Raw genomic sequence first — 17,040 nt, 5'->3', positions numbered from 1 at the left:
CCTTTGGCGACACACAACAAACACGGACCATGCACACTGCCAATATCCCACACATATCATGTGCATGCTAAACACCTGATCAGTCATGACATGTCAATGTGCATACACATAGATCGCCACACACCACCTGACATGTGGGACAAAGGACGTTGTACTGACCTGCCCTGTAGCACCGTACAACCTCCCATACAGGGGTAGCACCCTTTACACCAGTTTTTCTAGTTCCTCCATAGTGAAGGCTGGGGCCCTATCCCCTGCAGAGCATGCCATCGTTGCTCCAAGATACAGAACACAGCAGCACACGAAGTGGAGGTCTGTCTTGCCCGAAAGCCAGGAGTCAAGTGAGCTGGCCCATACAAAATGGCGGTAACGACTGCAGTGGTCATGACCGTCACCACCGGCGGTGATCGTCATTGGTCCCAGTCTTCCATGGATGTCAACGTTAACCAATGGAGAGTTGCATGGCGGTTCAGATCGCCTTCCGCCATGATGACTTCCCCTGGTGGAACGAGGTCTCTTCCAGCTGTCCAATGCATGCCGGACAGGCGGATGCCATATTAGTCTGTAACATGACTGTCCTGGGTCCACACTGCGTAATTACCTGCATGTCATCACAAATAGATACATCAGGTCACACATTGTGGATAATGACACATGTAGTGAGTGTCTGGTGATATCACCACACTTGTCACTACAGTTGCCAGCATATATGATCAGTATAGTGGAACACATGGAAGGTGTACATGTACATGTCCTGTATACGTCCATTGCCACAGGGATCATATGCCTACGTCTGGTTAGGAATGGTGTGTGGAGTAATGTGTCTTCCCACAACATGACAGCCAACTTGCATGAATAAAACTTCTGATGGATACAACTACCTGTGGATTCCTCACCTTATGAATTCTCCCAATGCGCCAGCATTCAACAGAAAGTTTCTTCCTAGTTCTCCACGTTGACGAGGACATCAGAATTGCCCGACTCCCACACAACTCCATATGACGTCATCGTGGCAATAAGAGGTCCTCGCCGGCGTGCTGCCGTCAGCTCCCATTTTTCCGTGCCTTCGAAGCATAAATTTTTTTTCCTGGCTCTTTGGAGTTACTGTTGTCAAAGGTGTTTAATTGTAGGTTACGATGTCTCCTCCTTGAAAATCCTGTTTCAAGCCTTGTCGGGAGTGCGGGGCGGGCGAATGTCGGTGACTGACCCACACAATGACTGCCTGTGGTGCTTGGGTTCTGAGCACAATGTGGAGGAGTGTGGTTCATGCCAGAGAATGAACCTGAAGGCGCTCAAGGAGCGGGAGGCCAATCATTTTTTGGCTATGGCGAAGAAGGAGAAGCATAGGAGTCATCAGAGGTCTTCCTCCTGAAAATCCTCGAGGTCACACAAGAAACGGCATCAGTATGATTCCCTGCGCCGTTCCGGATAAAGGTCGGTCCTGATCGAGGTCTCCATCCAGTCGGCGTCATTCGACGTGGGAGGTTAGTCCGACGGTGACTCCATTACCTCAGAGTCCTCAAGCTTCTCTGGCGCTGTCAGTCTTTCAGGTGGTTGGGCCTCTGGAGAGTCCTCGCATCTCGCCTAGAGCGCAATCGGACGTTCTGGATCCAACGCCACAGGAGGAACAGGGGTTTCCTGCATTCCTGGCTCCGGGTGCAGATCCAGCGGCATTTTCAAATGCCATGTTCAACATCTTTAACTCTATGGCCCCGGGTGGTGCGCCGGCTGGTCCCACAGGTCCTTTCGCCTTTTCAGTGGGTGCTCCAGCTCCATATAGACCGGAGCCATTTATGCCCTTTTGCCCTGCGGAGGGTGTTGGTCCGGCACCGGCGCCGATACCGTTGGTGTCGCCTGGAAGACCTTCGCCGCCGGTGACTTCACCTGCGAGACCAATGGTGCAGATGACGTCGCCACATATTCATTCAACGCCGGTGAAGCGGGCTTGCGTGTCCTCGGCGCCGATGGATTCAATTCCGGCATCAGATGGATCCGGGGAGCAAGGTGTGTCTCCTGGTCCGCGTCAGCAGCGATCTTCGATGTCGGTGAATTCCATGTTGACGCCGAGAATTGAGGCTAGATTAAGGTCAATGAAAAAGGCTCTGCGGCTTTCAGAGGAACAAGAGTATCAAAGGCAACTTCTGGAGGAAGGAGAAATTGCTGAGCCCCTGTGGGACTATCAGGTTTGGATTCGGCAAGTGGACTAGACACTTCCCCTGAGTGGGATCTAGCCTCTCCTGGGGAATTTACATAGCAGGCAGCCTCTTTTCATACTGTGGTAAGGAAGGCGGCAGATTTTCTGGACCTCCTACTACCATCTGCAGAGGTCAAGACTTGTGTTTTGGGCAGATATATACATGCTCTGATGGACGCGGCCAAGGCTGTGTTACCGGAGCTGCCTTTGGAGATGCAGGGACTCCTGTCGGATGCTCAGGCTGCTGCAACGCAAGTTATTCAATCAGGTCTGAACACTACAGACTCTGTGGCCAGAGAGATGGGCACTTCCATTGTCACCAGAAGACATGCATGGTTGAGGTCTTCTGGGTTCTCGACGGATGTCCAGACGACCCTCTTGGATCTGCCCTTTAATGGGGACAAATTGTTTGGGGCTAAAGCTGACTCTGCATTAGAGCGCTTTAAGGAGAGTAAGGCTACTGCCTAGTCCATGGGCCTACAGGCTTCCACCGCCACCCCATTCAGATCTTTTAGGAGGTTTAGGGGGTTCGGACGAGGAGCTTCCTTTCATGGGAGACCTCAACCAGCAGGCCAACAACCTTCAAGTCTGCCCTATGGATCCTATAGAGGGCGGGGTAGAGTTAGAACAAGAGGGGCCACCCAGCAGCACCCTGCCTCTTCCTCTTTCTCCATGGGGGTGCAGCAAGGAAAGCAGCCTTAGTTCTCCGCCCATTACGTCTCATGTTTCTCCTGTGGGGGGAAGGGTATTTAATTTTCTCTGCCTGTGGGAGTTAGTCACATCGGACTCCTGGGTCCTCAATATTGTGGGGAAAGGTTATGCCCTTCCTTTTCTGGAGTTCCCCCTCCCATCCCTCCCTGTCCATCCTTTTGCCCAGAAGACCATCTCCTGTTGTTACAGCAGGAAGTTATAGTCCTTTTATCAAAAGGTGCATTGGAGTTGGTTCCAAAGCAAGAAAGGGGCCAGGGTTGTTATTCAAGATATTTCCTGATCCCCAAGAAGGATGGTCCTTTGAGGCCTATCCTGGACGTGAGGGTTTTGAATTGGTTCCTCAAACAGGAAAAATTCAAAATGCTGACTCTATCATAGGTGCTCCTAGCGTTGAACAAAGAGGATTGGATGGTGTCTGTTGGCTTGAAAGATGCTTACTTTCATATCCCTATTCTGAAGTCGCACAGGAAGTATCTCAGGTTTGTGGTGGGGTCGCAACACTACCAGTTTGCAGTCCTTCAGTTTGGTCTTACTTCCGCACCTCGAGTCTTCACAAAGGTGATGGCGGTGGTTGTAGCAAGTTTCAGGAGGAAGGGAATAGCGGTATTCCCTTACCTGGACGATTGGTTGATCTAAGCCAAGTCTCCAGAGCTTGTGCTGCATCACCTGCGGATGACGACCCAGTTGTTGTTCGATCTGGGATTTTTGGTAAACGTGCCCAAATCTCACCTGGAGCCCTCTCAACACCTCCTGTTCATAGGGGCAATACTGGATACAACATTGGAACGGGCCATTCGTCCGCCTCAGCGGATTCAGGACATTCAGGCATTGATTTCAATGTTTCAAAGTGGAGCGGTCATTCCAGTCCTAAAGGTCCTTCGTCTGCTCAGTCTGTTCGCTTCATGCATTCTGTTGGTCACTCATGCACGCTGGCACATGAGGGCTCTTCAGTGGTGCCTCCGCAGGCAGTGGTTTCAACACAAAGGGGATCTCGATGAGTCGATAACGATCTTCAGAGACACTGCAGCGGATCTACAGTGGTGGGCTGTGGATGGCAAACTTTCCCAAGGAAGGCCGTTTTGACCATCGCATCCAGTGGCCACGGTTATAACGGATGCCTCCACTCTAGGGTGGGTAGCCCATCTGGGGGACCTGGAGATCAAGGGTCTTTGGTCTCCAGTGGAACAGATGTTTCACATCAATCTGTTAGAATTGCGGGCGATACATCTGGCTCTCAAAGCCTTCCTCCCCTCCATCCACGGTCAGTCGGTCCAAGTCCTGACAGACAACACACCTGCGATGTGGTACATCAACAAGCAGGGAGGAGTAGGGTCCTACCTTCTCTGCAGAGAGGCTCTGTGGCTCTGGTCCTGGGGACAGGACCATTGGATTTGCTTAGTAGCAAATCATTTGGCCGGGGTTCTCAACGTTCGTGCCGACAGTCTCAGTCGGCACTTCTCGGCTGATCATGAGTGGCGTCTTCATCCAGACTTGATCCTTTACACCTTCCAGATGTGGGGATTTCCTCAGGTAGACCTGTTTGCCACTCGGGAGAACACGCACTGCTCGTCGTTCTGCAGCCTCCAGGATCCGGTGCAAGGAGCGTTGGGGGACGCATTTCAGATGTCCTGGAAAGACCAGTTGCTTTATGCGTTTCCCTCCATATCTTTGATTCCTCGGGTTCTGAGGAAGATTCGCCAAGACATCTTAATAGCTCTGGATTGGGCAAGAAGGGTGTGGTACACAGACCTTCTCCAACTCTCACTGTGCCCTCTGCTCCGTCTCCCTCACAGGGCAGACCTCCTCTCGCAGTCACAGGGGCAGGTTCTACACCCCCACGTCCAGAGTCTGCACCTTCATGCATTGGAGATTGAACGGGACAATCTGAGTTCCTTTTCTCTCCCGCCAGAAGTGGTGGACGTTATTTTATCGTCCAGGCGACACTCCACCAAGACTATCTATGCTGGCAGATGGGCAAAATTTGTTGATTGTTGTGGAGAGAAGCAAATTGATCCCATACAAGCCCATTTGTCGGACGTTTTATTGTTTGCATTGTCCTTGGCGCAGAAGGGTTGTGCAGTTGCGACTGTCAAGGGCTATTTATCGGCACTGTGTGCCTTTCCGTGCCTTCCTGATCAACCTTCCTTGTTTAAGTCCCCTATAGTTGTAAGGTTCTTAAAAGGACTAACCAATAGGTTTCCTCCCACTCCGTTTCTTATGCCTCAGTGGGATTTCTGATGGATTTACCGTTTGAACCTTTGCATTCTTGCCCGTTAAGGCTTTTGGTTTTGAAGACAGTTTTCCTCACAGCCATCACGTCTGCTAGGCGTGTGAGTGAGCTTCAGGCTCTTAGTGTTAAACCCCCTTTTCACATCTTTTCATGCAGACAAGGTGGTGCTGAGAACCAGGGTGGCTTTCCTACCAAAGGTAATTACTTTCTTTCATAAGGGGCAATCCATAACACTCTCGTCCTTTTATCTATCTCCCCATCCATCGAAAGAGGAGAGACTGCACCGGCTCAACCCAAGGAGAGCTTTAAGCTTTTTTATTGAAAGGACAAGAGAGTTTCGAGTGGACGATCAACTCTTTTTTGGCATTGTGGGGAAGAGGAAAGGCAAGGCCATCCATAAGAGAACACTGTCCAGGTGGGTCATTCTTTGTGTTAAAATCTGTTATTCTTTGGCAAAGAAGGCTCCTTCTGTTGGAATTAGGGCCCATTCCACCAGGGTTATGTCTGCCACTTCAGTCTTGGCTAGAGGTGTTCCAGTGGCTGACATTTGTAAGGCCGCAACCTGGGGCTTCCCTCCACACCTTTGCTAAGCATTATTGCTTGGACTCGGAAGTTAGGAGGGATGGCCATTTTGCACGGTCGGTGCTGCAAGATTTCTTGGTGTGACCACTCAGGCACCCACCTCCGAGTGCGGTACTGCTTTGAGACTCTATTCATAAGGTGAGGAATCCACAGGTAGTTGTATCCATCAGAAGAACAAGTTACTTACCTTCGGTAACGCTTTTTCTGGTGGATACACTAGCTACCTGTGGATTCCTCACGGTCCCACCCGCCTCCCCATTGCCTGTCTGATCATACCAAGTTTTCTTTGGGCGAATATGTATATCTAACTATATATATAAATATATATATATATATATATTTTTTCCTGTTTATATTGAATAAATATTATGTATTATATTTGATTGATGTGTTTATGTTGAGTATGTGATGTTGGTGATCACCTGTTCGCCTCAAAGGCACGTAAAAAATGGTGAAAACTGACATCAGCACGCCGGCGAGGACCTCTTATTGCCAAGATGACGTCAGATGGAGTTGCGTGGGAGTCGGGCAATTGTGACTTCCTAGTTGACGTGGAGAGCTGGGAAGAAAATGTCTGTTGAATGCTGGCGCATTGGGAGAATTCATAAGGTGAGGAATCCACAGGTAGCTAATGTATCCACCAGAAAAAGCGTTACTTAAGGTAAGTAACTTGTTCTTTGTGTCTGTTGTATATCATACTTGGTGCCCTACATTGTGAGAGGCTCCCAGGTTGTTGTTTGTGTCCCCGCCCAGATATTGCCACAATGGAGTGATGAGGAATGCACCAGTCTATCCGCCACTCGTAGATCTTGATAACATGGAAGAGCGCCACATCATCCTGACCTGTCGACTGAACCTTTTGTGCATGAGGGAACTGGTTGCTCAGTTGAAGCCAGACCTCCTGCCCCATGCCATTCCTCCAACAGTCCAGGTGTTGTCAGTCCTGCATTTTTTGGCAAGTGGCTCTTTTCAGGTTGCCCTACCCAAGCATGTGCACAGGTACATTAGGTTCCCACAACGTCCAGAATTGCCCACTGTAAAAGCAGCCTTCTACAACATATCAGATGTCCCACATGTAATTGGGGCTATTGATGGGACTCGCATTGCCTTAGTACCTGTGAGGACCAATGAAAAGGTCTACAGAAACAGGAAAAGTACATATTCGCTCAATGTACAAGTGGTGTGTCTTGCAGATGAGTACATAACACATGTGAACGCTAGATTCCCAGGATCAGTACATGATTCCTACATCCTGAGGAACAGCGGTGTCCCTGCAATGATGTCACAGCTACAGGGAGAAAGGGCCTGGCTCATAGGTATGTGTACTGCCCTCCATGTCAGACGTTTGTATCCCTCGTGACACACTCAGCACTCTGCCTAGCATTGATACCTATAGTCATGTTCCATTTTCTACACAGGTGACTCTGGATACCCCATCTTTCCTTGGCTCCTGATACCTTTGAGACATCTACCTACAGGAGTGGAGAACAGGTACAATGAGGCACATGGCCAGATGAGGGAGGTGATTGAGCGGACTTTCGGTCTCTTGAAAGCTAGATGTCGTTGCTTTCATGTGTCTGGTGGTGCCCTACAGTACCAACCAGTGAAAATCTACAAGATCATTGTTGACTGCTGCATGCTCTATAACCTGGCCCTCAGAAGGCATATCCCACTGTTGGAGGAGGGGGACATTGATTCTGGAGCAGTGCTTGGGGCCAGTGACTCTGATGCTGAGGGGGAGGCAGATGAGGATGAGTCACATGACAACAGGACTGACATGATTCGTCACTACTTTCAATGGTGTACAGGTATGTGTGAATTGTATGTCATCTGCACATAGAAGATATATTGCTGAAGCCAGTCTGTAGCCAGTATTTGCATGCATCAAGGTGTGTGGGGTCTAGAGCCTTCCATCTCGGTTTCCGAACTTGAAGGGTAGTTGACTTACCATGAGGGGTAGTGGAAATGCACTGCTGCTAAGAACATGTTTGGAATGCTGGTGACATTGCGGTACAGCCTTATAGTTGTAACAAAGGTTTAGGGTCATCGGTCTGCCTGTTTGGGGATATGTTAGGGGGACTTATCAGTCTTGTCCTGCTGCGTAGGCATGTCATGCTGCATTGTCAGCTGATGTGTTGCAAGTACCTGTTCCTGACTACTCAGGGAAGTGAGCAATAGAGGATGTAACCTATGTTACAACTTTCCTGTCCCACACGTGTGTGAGTGCCAATGAAGGCCCTTACATATGTGGTATCATAGCTGCTGGACCAGTCATCCTGTGTATGTGTTCAAATGCTGTGGATGTATGTCTTGGTTCACATGCCTTACAACATTGTGCCTTATTCCATTTAATTTTCCCTCTTCAGGTCACATCTCTGTCTGCAAGCTGATTTCTGTATTGTCTGTTGCCATCGTTGACACTGGATATCAGTACAATTTGGATGTACTTACACACCTGCTGGGGTGTCCCACTACATCTGTCACTTCAACATTGCTGTGGTGCTGACATGTGTCTATATTTGCTGCTTGGAAACAGGATTGCCACTACATACAATGAATAGACGTGCACTATGACATGTGTGAGTTTGTGTTTATTAAGTCTATAACATCACAGTCCAGAGGAGTTGGGTAATGGGGTGGGTACTGATCAGAGTGGGTGGTACAGCTGTTTCTTTCACAGGTCCTGTATCCATTTGCCCGGTATGCTGTGTACTTGATATTGGACAGCCAACAGGGTGTAACAGTGACACCCAAGTTCAGAAGAAGGATCACTTCCTGGTGGGGGGATTGGTCTTGGCCTCAGGTCCTGCAGGATGTCTGGATGGTGGCCTCTTTTGCGGGGGGTCCCTCAGCTGTAGGGGGAGGGGTGCTGGTGGCCTGTGGATCCTCCTGCTGTGCCACAATTCCAGTAGCAGGTGCTGATGTTGTTGGCCGTGGTGTTGCCTGATTACTGGATGGGGCCTGCTGTTGTGTTGAGGATGTCCATAGGATATTGTTCAATTCCTTGAACTCCCCTAATATGGAAACCATGGTGGCATTGAGTGCCTGCCACTGCTGCATGGCCTCCTGGTGGTATTCCTCCTTCAGCCTTTACCCGTCCTGCAAGGTGGTGAGTAGCTGGCCCATCTTGTTGTGGGTTGCTGGTAGGCTCCCAGGACTCTGGAGACGGCCTCCTGGCCAGTCGTGTCCTGTACCAGCCACGTCCCTTGGCCCATAATTGCCCTCCCACAGGCCCTTGCCCCTGTGCCTGTGCCCCTGGTGCAGTGTGCCCCCTCCCACTGACACCAGGACCGTCATTGTCTTTTGTTTGCACTGTTGACTCCTGCCCCTGTCCTGTGGGGCACACTGCTGTTTGATGTGACCTTGGGACACAGATATGCGAAGGTGGGCTCTGTTGTGCATTGGCTGCCACAGGGGAGGTGGTTTCAGTTGTGGGCATGGTGAGGCTGGTGGTGGTGGTGGACTGACCACTCATGCCTGATGGGCCAGGTTTGTCGTCCATATCCAGACTTCCAGGGTAGTCCTTCCCTATTGGACCTGCTTTCAGGCCTGAGCTTTCTGTCACTGGGCTCCTCTGGTGTGTAGCAGTACTTGGGAGTCCTGTGGAATGAGAAGTATTGTGTCAGATGATGGTATTTTAGCAGTGACAAACATGGTTGGATGCCATCATTAACTGGATTTGCAGAGCAGTAATGGCATTGACAGTTACCATTCCACTGCTTGTGTTACCATCAGTGGAATGTTACAACGGGTCTATTTTGGAGGATAGTTAAGGTTTGTCTTGCTGCTGTCATTGCCATGTACTGATGTGCATTCCTTAAATTTATTGGTGATGGGGAGTGACATGGTTTAACATGCAATTGCAGAGATGAGATGTGGATGTAGCAGTCATGCAAGGGTAGGGAGTGTTGCATTGTGGTAGATGTGGTACTTTCTAGGGTGCTGTGTCATGCAAGGGTGGGTATTGGGTCCATGGTGGGTTTGTGCACGTTAGGGTGGTGTGAGGGGGTGAGAGGGTAGTGGGGTTACATGCTGTGCACGGGGACATGTTGGCCGGGGAGTAAAGTAGACTTACCAGTGTCCAGTCTGCTAGGTATTCCCGTCAGCCATTCAGGATGTAGAGTGGCCAGGACCTTCTCCTCCCACAGTGACATTTCTAGGGGAGGCGGTGGGGGCCCACCACCTGTCCTCATAGTGGCGATTTGGTGCCTGGAAGCCATGGCCCGTACCTTCCTCCATAGGTCATTCCACCTCTTCCTAATGTCCTCCCTTGTGCGTTAATGGTTCCCCACAGCATTCACCCTGATGACTATCCTCTGCCATAAGTCGTTCTTCTGGACTTTGGATGTCTGCTGGGCCTTTGCTCCAAACAGTCGCAGCTCCACCCTGACGATTTTGTCAACCATTACCCTCAGCTCCTCTTCAGTGAATCGTGGGTTTTTTGGTGGTGCCATGGTGTTTGTGTTGTGGGTGGATGTTGTGCAGGGATTCAGGGTGTGCTGTTTGTTGATGTGAGTTTGTGTAGTGGTATGTGTGTGTGCTCTGTGGTGTTTGTGTGCAGTGGTGTGTTGTGTGATGTGTCTTCAGTGTGATGGTGCCTGTGGTATCTAGGTGCAGCGCCTCCTTTCAGTGTACTCTTGCCTCACTCTGTCAAGGTTTCTGGTTGCAAAGGGTTCTGGGTATGTTGGTGTGTGTGTTTTGAAGTGCTGTGGACAGGTGTGTGTATGTGTCTCAGGTGTTGGGTAATGGTATTGTCCAATGTGGTGCAGTGTTCTGGTGGTGGTGCCTTTTTTTCCCATGGCAGTTCGGACTGCCAATGGATTGCCGCCGTGTTGGGACCGCGGTGCTGATTTGTGAATCGTTATTTGGCGGGTGGGATATTCTCAGAGTGGCGGTGCAGCCACCTCCTTCACGACATCGTTTCGGCCGACGGTGTCATTATTTTGGTGTATTTTGGGTGGCGTTGTGTGGGTGACTCGTAATGCGTCAGTCTTCACTCTGCCGTCACTGGCGGTCTTTCAGCAGCCGCGTGCACGACGGTCTTCAGTGATGACCGCCAAACTCGGAATGACCACCTAAGTCTCGTGTTTTTCGAGGTTGTTGCCATTTATTTTTCCTGTTTTGCAGAACCAGCATTTGTTGATACTTGCCTTGGCCCCCCGACCACCTCCTTCTGTTCGCTGCTTGCCAATTCTCACCTCCTGCTCATCCCTACCTTGCTTATCTGGCATTGATTCATTATTATTAAAAGTGAAGAGTCATTAATAATGAATCATTTGTATACTTTGGCTGTATATAACTCTAGGACCCCTGACTTTCGAGGTTGGTGGTATTTTTTACTTCACTATGTTATAAAGCTTGGCTAGTCTTTTTCTGTGAAGTTAATTGGTTGCTTACAAAACGTTAATCTCCCTGATACATTTTACTGGCCTCTGGCTACCAGATTAGCTGGCTAGTGAGGTTTCCAGCAGTGACTTAAGTGCCCACTGATTTTACTGATGTTTGTCTCTAAGTTCTTTTTGTAGCAGATAAAAATTGCACAAGCTGTTCTAAACTCCGCTGGAAATGTAAATGTAATTAGAGTCTTATGAACTTGCTGCGGCCCACCACTATTTATTTTTGTTTTATCCCTTTATCGCTTCAAATGGCCCCCTTCTGCTTCTTTGTTTGCACCCTGGGGGGCTTTTCAAAACACACAGTCCTTTTTTGTTTACAAAACTTACTCCAATAGGTGATGGAGGGGTGGGGGCTCCTCCGTTGCTCCTCTGCGTATGTATCTTTCCCTGCTGGGTCTTTACATTGACATCACAGAGAGAAGCACGGCTATGGGGGAGAGGTGAATATTTACCGTTTCTTGATACCCTGTGCTGCAGTGCCATAAACTTTGTAAGCCAAATGTTTTATAATTAGTGTTTTATTTTTTTACTTAGTAGTAAAAAAAAAACGCAGTGACACAGTCAATTCTGGGTGCGTCATATCGCTTAAAAAAATAAAATAACCCATGTTGCACAACAGCTCAACTTCTGTTCAACATGCAAAAAACATTCACAAAGACAATAGGTTTCTCACAGGCGAAACCTATTGGCTTTGCCAATGCTTTTCAGGTCTGGTGTTAGCCAAGATTTTTTGATTTCATTAACATTATATAGATAATATACTTACTTAAAGGGCAGTGGATTAGTGTATTTCAACCACTGGCTAATTTCACTTTCAGTGACTACATTTTGCTCTTTGAGAATGAGAATATTGTGAGAAGGGGCCTCTTTTGAAATGATTAGCCCCCACATTTTGCCTGGTATTTGATGTGGTTTCAAAGTTGTTAGTGGCCCAGGCCACTGCTAACCAGATTCCCTGGGCTAGATCTCTTCCCAAAATTGTTTTGATGCATTGGCATAATTGAAAACACTTTAAGGTGCCACTATAAGTCCCTAGTAAATGGCACTAATGTACCTAGGGCATTAGGTACTAAGGGTAGGCCCCTGAGGGCAGCAGCACAGCTTGCTCCACCCCCAGGAGCCATGCATCCAAGTGCACCCAGCACTGCCATTGCAAGCTGAGTGTCCTGGTGCAATCCTAAAGTGCAAAACTACGTGGCACATAGCCTGTGTGCCCTGTCCACGGCACATTGCATCCAATATAGGTGAGTCACCACTCTGGCAGGCCTTCCAGCCATAAGGCAGTGCGCACTGTATGTGTGGGCATAGATGCATGAGCAATATGCTCCTACTGTGTCCCTGCCAAACCTGGGGCATAGTAAGTGAACAGAGCAGCCATTTTGCATGCATGTGCTGGCCACTGGTCAGTACGACTTTCACAGCTACATGATGGCCACTCTGCATCCTGGGTTGTTTGGTATCAAACAACTCAGAATGATAAATCCAAATTGGTGCCACTATGGGATTTATTGCAAAATGTACCCCGGGTCACGTTAGAGGTGTCCCCTGAAAAAGCTAACTACCCTGGCATGGTTGCTGGCCGGTCACAACCAGCCTGCCACCACCAGACAAGATTCTGGAACACTGGGGTGAGAGCCTCTGCTCTCTGGGTCCAGGGAACAAAGCCGTCCTGGGCAGAGGTGTTGCACCTCCTCCCCCAGGAATGTGCACAGCCCTGCCTATGAGCTTCAAAGGGCTTACCACCCTTGAAACTTGACTCCCAGCCCTGATGCTAGCAGCAGATGGCCACCCCCATTGCAAACCCCTACTTTTGGAGGAAGCAACAGTGGGAAAATGTACAAAGGACAGGAGGAGTGGCCACCCCCAGCTTGCACCACCCCTAAGGTGTTGCATACGACGTGACCTCTCCATTTAATTTTCCTCCATCTTGCATGATAGGAAAATAGCCTATCAGGAATAGGGAAGTGACTTCTGCCCACAGGACGTTGTCACATAGTGGGTTTAGCCACCCTAAGGTAGATGACCAATTGGTCACTACTAGGTACTCCCCTAAATGCAGTATTTAGTGTGCAGCCCTAGACCTGCAGATCAGATTCCAAGGACACAAGAAGGCATGCAACAAAGAAGACTCAAAGCTCAAGAACTGCATTCCTGCTGCACAAAGAAAAAGGTGCCAAACCCTTGCACGGACATCGGACAGACTTCAAAACCCCAGAGGACCTCCACTCTTCTAAAGATTGCCAAAGATCTCCCTCCAGAGTGAAGGCATCACTCCCAGGAACATAGAAGCAAAGGTCCAGTGAAATCTAGTTCACTGACCCGCCGCTGACCAAGGAACCGGACAAAGCAGCTGGACCAAATTTCACACGATGTACCAGAAGGACAGACCCTGCAGGTGTGCCAAGTTTGGTGGCACTGTGACATCTAGTGACTGGACTGTGCAATATCCAGGGGTACTGGCCCCCCAAATCTAATGCTGTTCCTAAATTCCTTTTGGAGTGGCCTTTGTTTATTTGACTGTTGGTATTTAACAGTATACCAGGTTGTGCCTGTTTGAAACTATCCTTTATAAAGCTATCCTCTTTTTAGTATGCACACACCAAAGAGCATTTATAACGGCTGGTATGTACTTTACTGGAGGGCTACAGTTATACTCATAAAATAAGTTAAGTCTATCCATTTGTCCCTCTTTGCCTACCTATCCTTGCATGTCTGTCTGTCTATCTATCTATCTATCTATCTATCTATCTATCTATCTATCTATCTATCTGTCTATCTACATACCTATCTATCTATCTCCTCCTTATTTGTCTATCTTTGAACCCTGGGTATCCATTTGTAATAAGCATGCACAAAAACATTACAAAAAGTATTAGCTAAGGCAACGACTCACAGCCAGAGTCAGATCAAATGGCTTTTCAAGGTCTGGTGTTAGCCAAGAACTTTCAATTTTACTGAAATTATGTTCCTGATGGATACAACTACCTCTGGATTCCTCACCTAATGAATTCTCCCCATGCGTAGCATTCAACGGAAAGTTCTCTCTAGCTCTGCACGTCGGCAAGGACGTCACAATTGCCCGACTCCACGCGGCTCCGTCTGACATCATCGTGGCAATAAGAGGCCCTCACCCGCATGCTGACGTCAGTTCCCTTTTTTTCGTGCCTTCGATAACGGTTACTTTTCCAGCTACCTGTCTCGTTTGCTCTTCGGAAGGGATACTTTGTGTTTTTTGTCGACTTGTCCGCTCTGAAAAAGTCAGGTTTTAAACCCTGCAGAGAATGCGGAGGTCGGATGTCGGTGACTGACCCCCACAACGACTGTGTTTGGTGCGTGAGTTCGGACCACGACATCTAGGAATGTGGTTCATGCCAAAAAATGAACCCGAAGGCCTTGAAGTAATGTGAAGCTAAGTTATTCTTAGCCAAGGCTAAGAAGAAGAGAAAGCGGCACCATGGATCGTCGTCGTGGAAGTCAAGTCACAAGAAGCGGCGTCATCGTGACTCCAGGCGTCGATCCAGAAGCCGGTCGGAGTCGCGGTCGACACCATAAGTCTTGGGAAGTTAGCCTGACGGTGTCTCCACAACCAGTGACTCCGCAGACGTCCCCGGTGCCGTCTGTCTTTGAGGTGGTGGAGCCTCAAAATCAACAGGCTTCTCCTGCGCATCCAGGCGCGCAGGAGTCAAGTCCGGCGCCGGCTCCGGCTCCTCAGGACTATCCTACGTTTCTGACTCCAGGTATGGATCCGGCGGCATTTCTAAATGCCATGTTTGCCATAGTCCAGAACATGGCTCCGGGAGGTGGTGCGCTGGCTGGCCCCACTGGTCCCCTGGCATTCAACCTATGCGTTCCGGCTCCATACAGGCCGACGCCGCTTATGCCGTTCTGTCCGGCAGGAGACTCTAACCAGGCACCGATGCCTGCGGCGCAGCCATCGACGTCGAGAGGGAGACCTTCGACACCGTTGTCTGGTGAGATGAAGCCTCGAAGCCGGATGGCGCCGACAGATGCAGGGCCTTTATCCATGGCGCCGATGGATCCATCTACGGCGTCTGGAGGATCTGGAGATCCTGTAATAACGCCTTCTCTGTGCCATTCTCCGACGTCGGTGCACTCCATGTTGACGCCGGGATTGGAGGCTAAATTGAGATCCAGAAGGAAGGCCCTCAGGTTGCTGGAGGAGAGGGAGTAACAGCAACAGATCCTTGAGGAAGGGGAGATTGCTGATCCCCAGAATGAGTTTCCAGGATTGGATACGGCCAGTGGACTAGATACTTCCCCAGAATGGGATCTGGCCTCCCCAGGGGAGTATACAGAGGAGGCAGCCACCTTTCATTCCGTTATCAGGAAGGCTAAGAATTTCCTGGAACTTCCCCTGCCTACGGCGCAGGTTAAGAACAACCATCTCACAGAAGTGCTTCACCCTGCCACAGCCATTGCGGACCCTATTTTGCCATTCAATGAGGCTCTCATGGAACCAATAGAAGAGGTGTGGAAGAAGCCTGTCATCTCGTCAGCTGTGAGCAGGTCGGTGGCCAGACGATAAAGGTCGGCACCTGGAGACCCCGAATTTCTGTCTAAGCATCTGTCTCCAGAGAGTCTGGTCGTACAGGCATTCTGTTCCTCTCGGTCTGCTCCTGGCTCCTTTCCGGGAGTACCATGTGACCAGGAGTCCAAGCGTATGGAACAGTCGGCCAAGAAAGTTTTCTCATTGTGTAGCATGGCGTTGAAATCTGCTAATGCTACCTGCATCCTTGGCAGGTATATACACGCAATAAAGGATGCAACGAAGACAGTGTTACCAGACATGCCCCAGGACTTGCATGGCCTACTTTGGGATGCCCAGGCAGCGGCTACGCAAGTCATTCAGTCAGGGCTGGATACCACGGACTCTGTTGCAAGAGCCATGGGGACCTCTGTTGCCACCAGGCGCCATGCTTGGTTGCGCACATCTGGATTTTCTTCAGACGTTCAGGCCACGCTCTTGGACTTGACTTTTGATGGGGCTAGATTGGTTGGATCTAAAGCGGACTCTTTGCTAGAGCGCTTTAAGGAGTGTAGGGCCACTGCTAAGTCCTTGGGCCTGCAGGCTATTTCGACCCCATTTAGATCTTTTAGGCGGCTGCAAGTTTTTGGACGAGGGGCTTCCTTTCGTGGGAGATCGCAGCAGCCAAGACAGCAGTCTTCGAGCCTCCCTTATCGATCATTTAGGGGGCGGGGTAGGGTCCACACTAGAGGGGCCACCCAGCAGCAGCACTCTTCCTCTTCCTCAGGAGGGATGCAACAAGGAAAGCAGCCCTAGTCCTCTCGCCATTGCGTCCCATGCCTCTCCAGTAGGGGGGAGGCTATCTCTTTTTCTTCCCATGTGGGAGTCCATAACATCCGATTCCTGGGTCATTAGTGTGGTGAGAAATGGCTATGCCCTTCCCTTTCGGGAGATTCCCCCTCCCTTCCCTCCCCGTCCGTCCTTTTGTTCAGAAGATCATCTCCTGTTGCTAGAACAGGAGGTTCTGTCCCTATTGTTGAAATGTGCAGTGGAGTTGGTTCCTGAGCAGGAGAGGGGTCAGGGATGTTATTCAAGGTACTTTCTGATCCCAAAAAAGGATGGTCGTCTGAGGCCTATCTTGGACCTGAGGGTTTTGAATTGGTTCCTCAAGCAGGAGAAATTCAAAATGCTGACTCTAGCACAGGTACTTATGGCGTTGATCAAGGAAGACTGGATGGTGTCGGTCGACTTGCAGGATGCTTATTTCCATATTCCTATTCTCAAGTCACACAGGAAGTATCTCTGGTTTGTGGTGGGGTCGCAACACTACCAGTTTGCGGTCCTTCCTTTTGGTCTTACTTCCGCACCGCGGGTCTTCACGAAGGTGATGGCGGTTGTTGCTGCAGATCTCCGAAGGAAAGAGATAGCGGTATTCCCTTAC

The 17,040-nt window shown here is 49.7% G+C and overlaps 1 protein-coding gene across 2 annotated transcripts in view; it reads left to right on the top strand.

Annotated features, from left to right (window-relative positions):
• Positions 1-17,040, top strand: part of LOC138282643 (regulator of microtubule dynamics protein 1-like) — a 528,856-nt gene that overhangs the window by 38,002 nt on the left and 473,814 nt on the right. The window lies entirely within an intron of this gene.

This window comes from Pleurodeles waltl, chromosome 2_2 (assembly GCF_031143425.1).
Source record: "Pleurodeles waltl isolate 20211129_DDA chromosome 2_2, aPleWal1.hap1.20221129, whole genome shotgun sequence".
Taxonomy (NCBI): domain Eukaryota; kingdom Metazoa; phylum Chordata; class Amphibia; order Caudata; family Salamandridae; genus Pleurodeles; species Pleurodeles waltl.
Note: the sequence above shows the minus strand (reverse complement) of the source record. Positions and strands in the feature narration are given on the sequence as shown.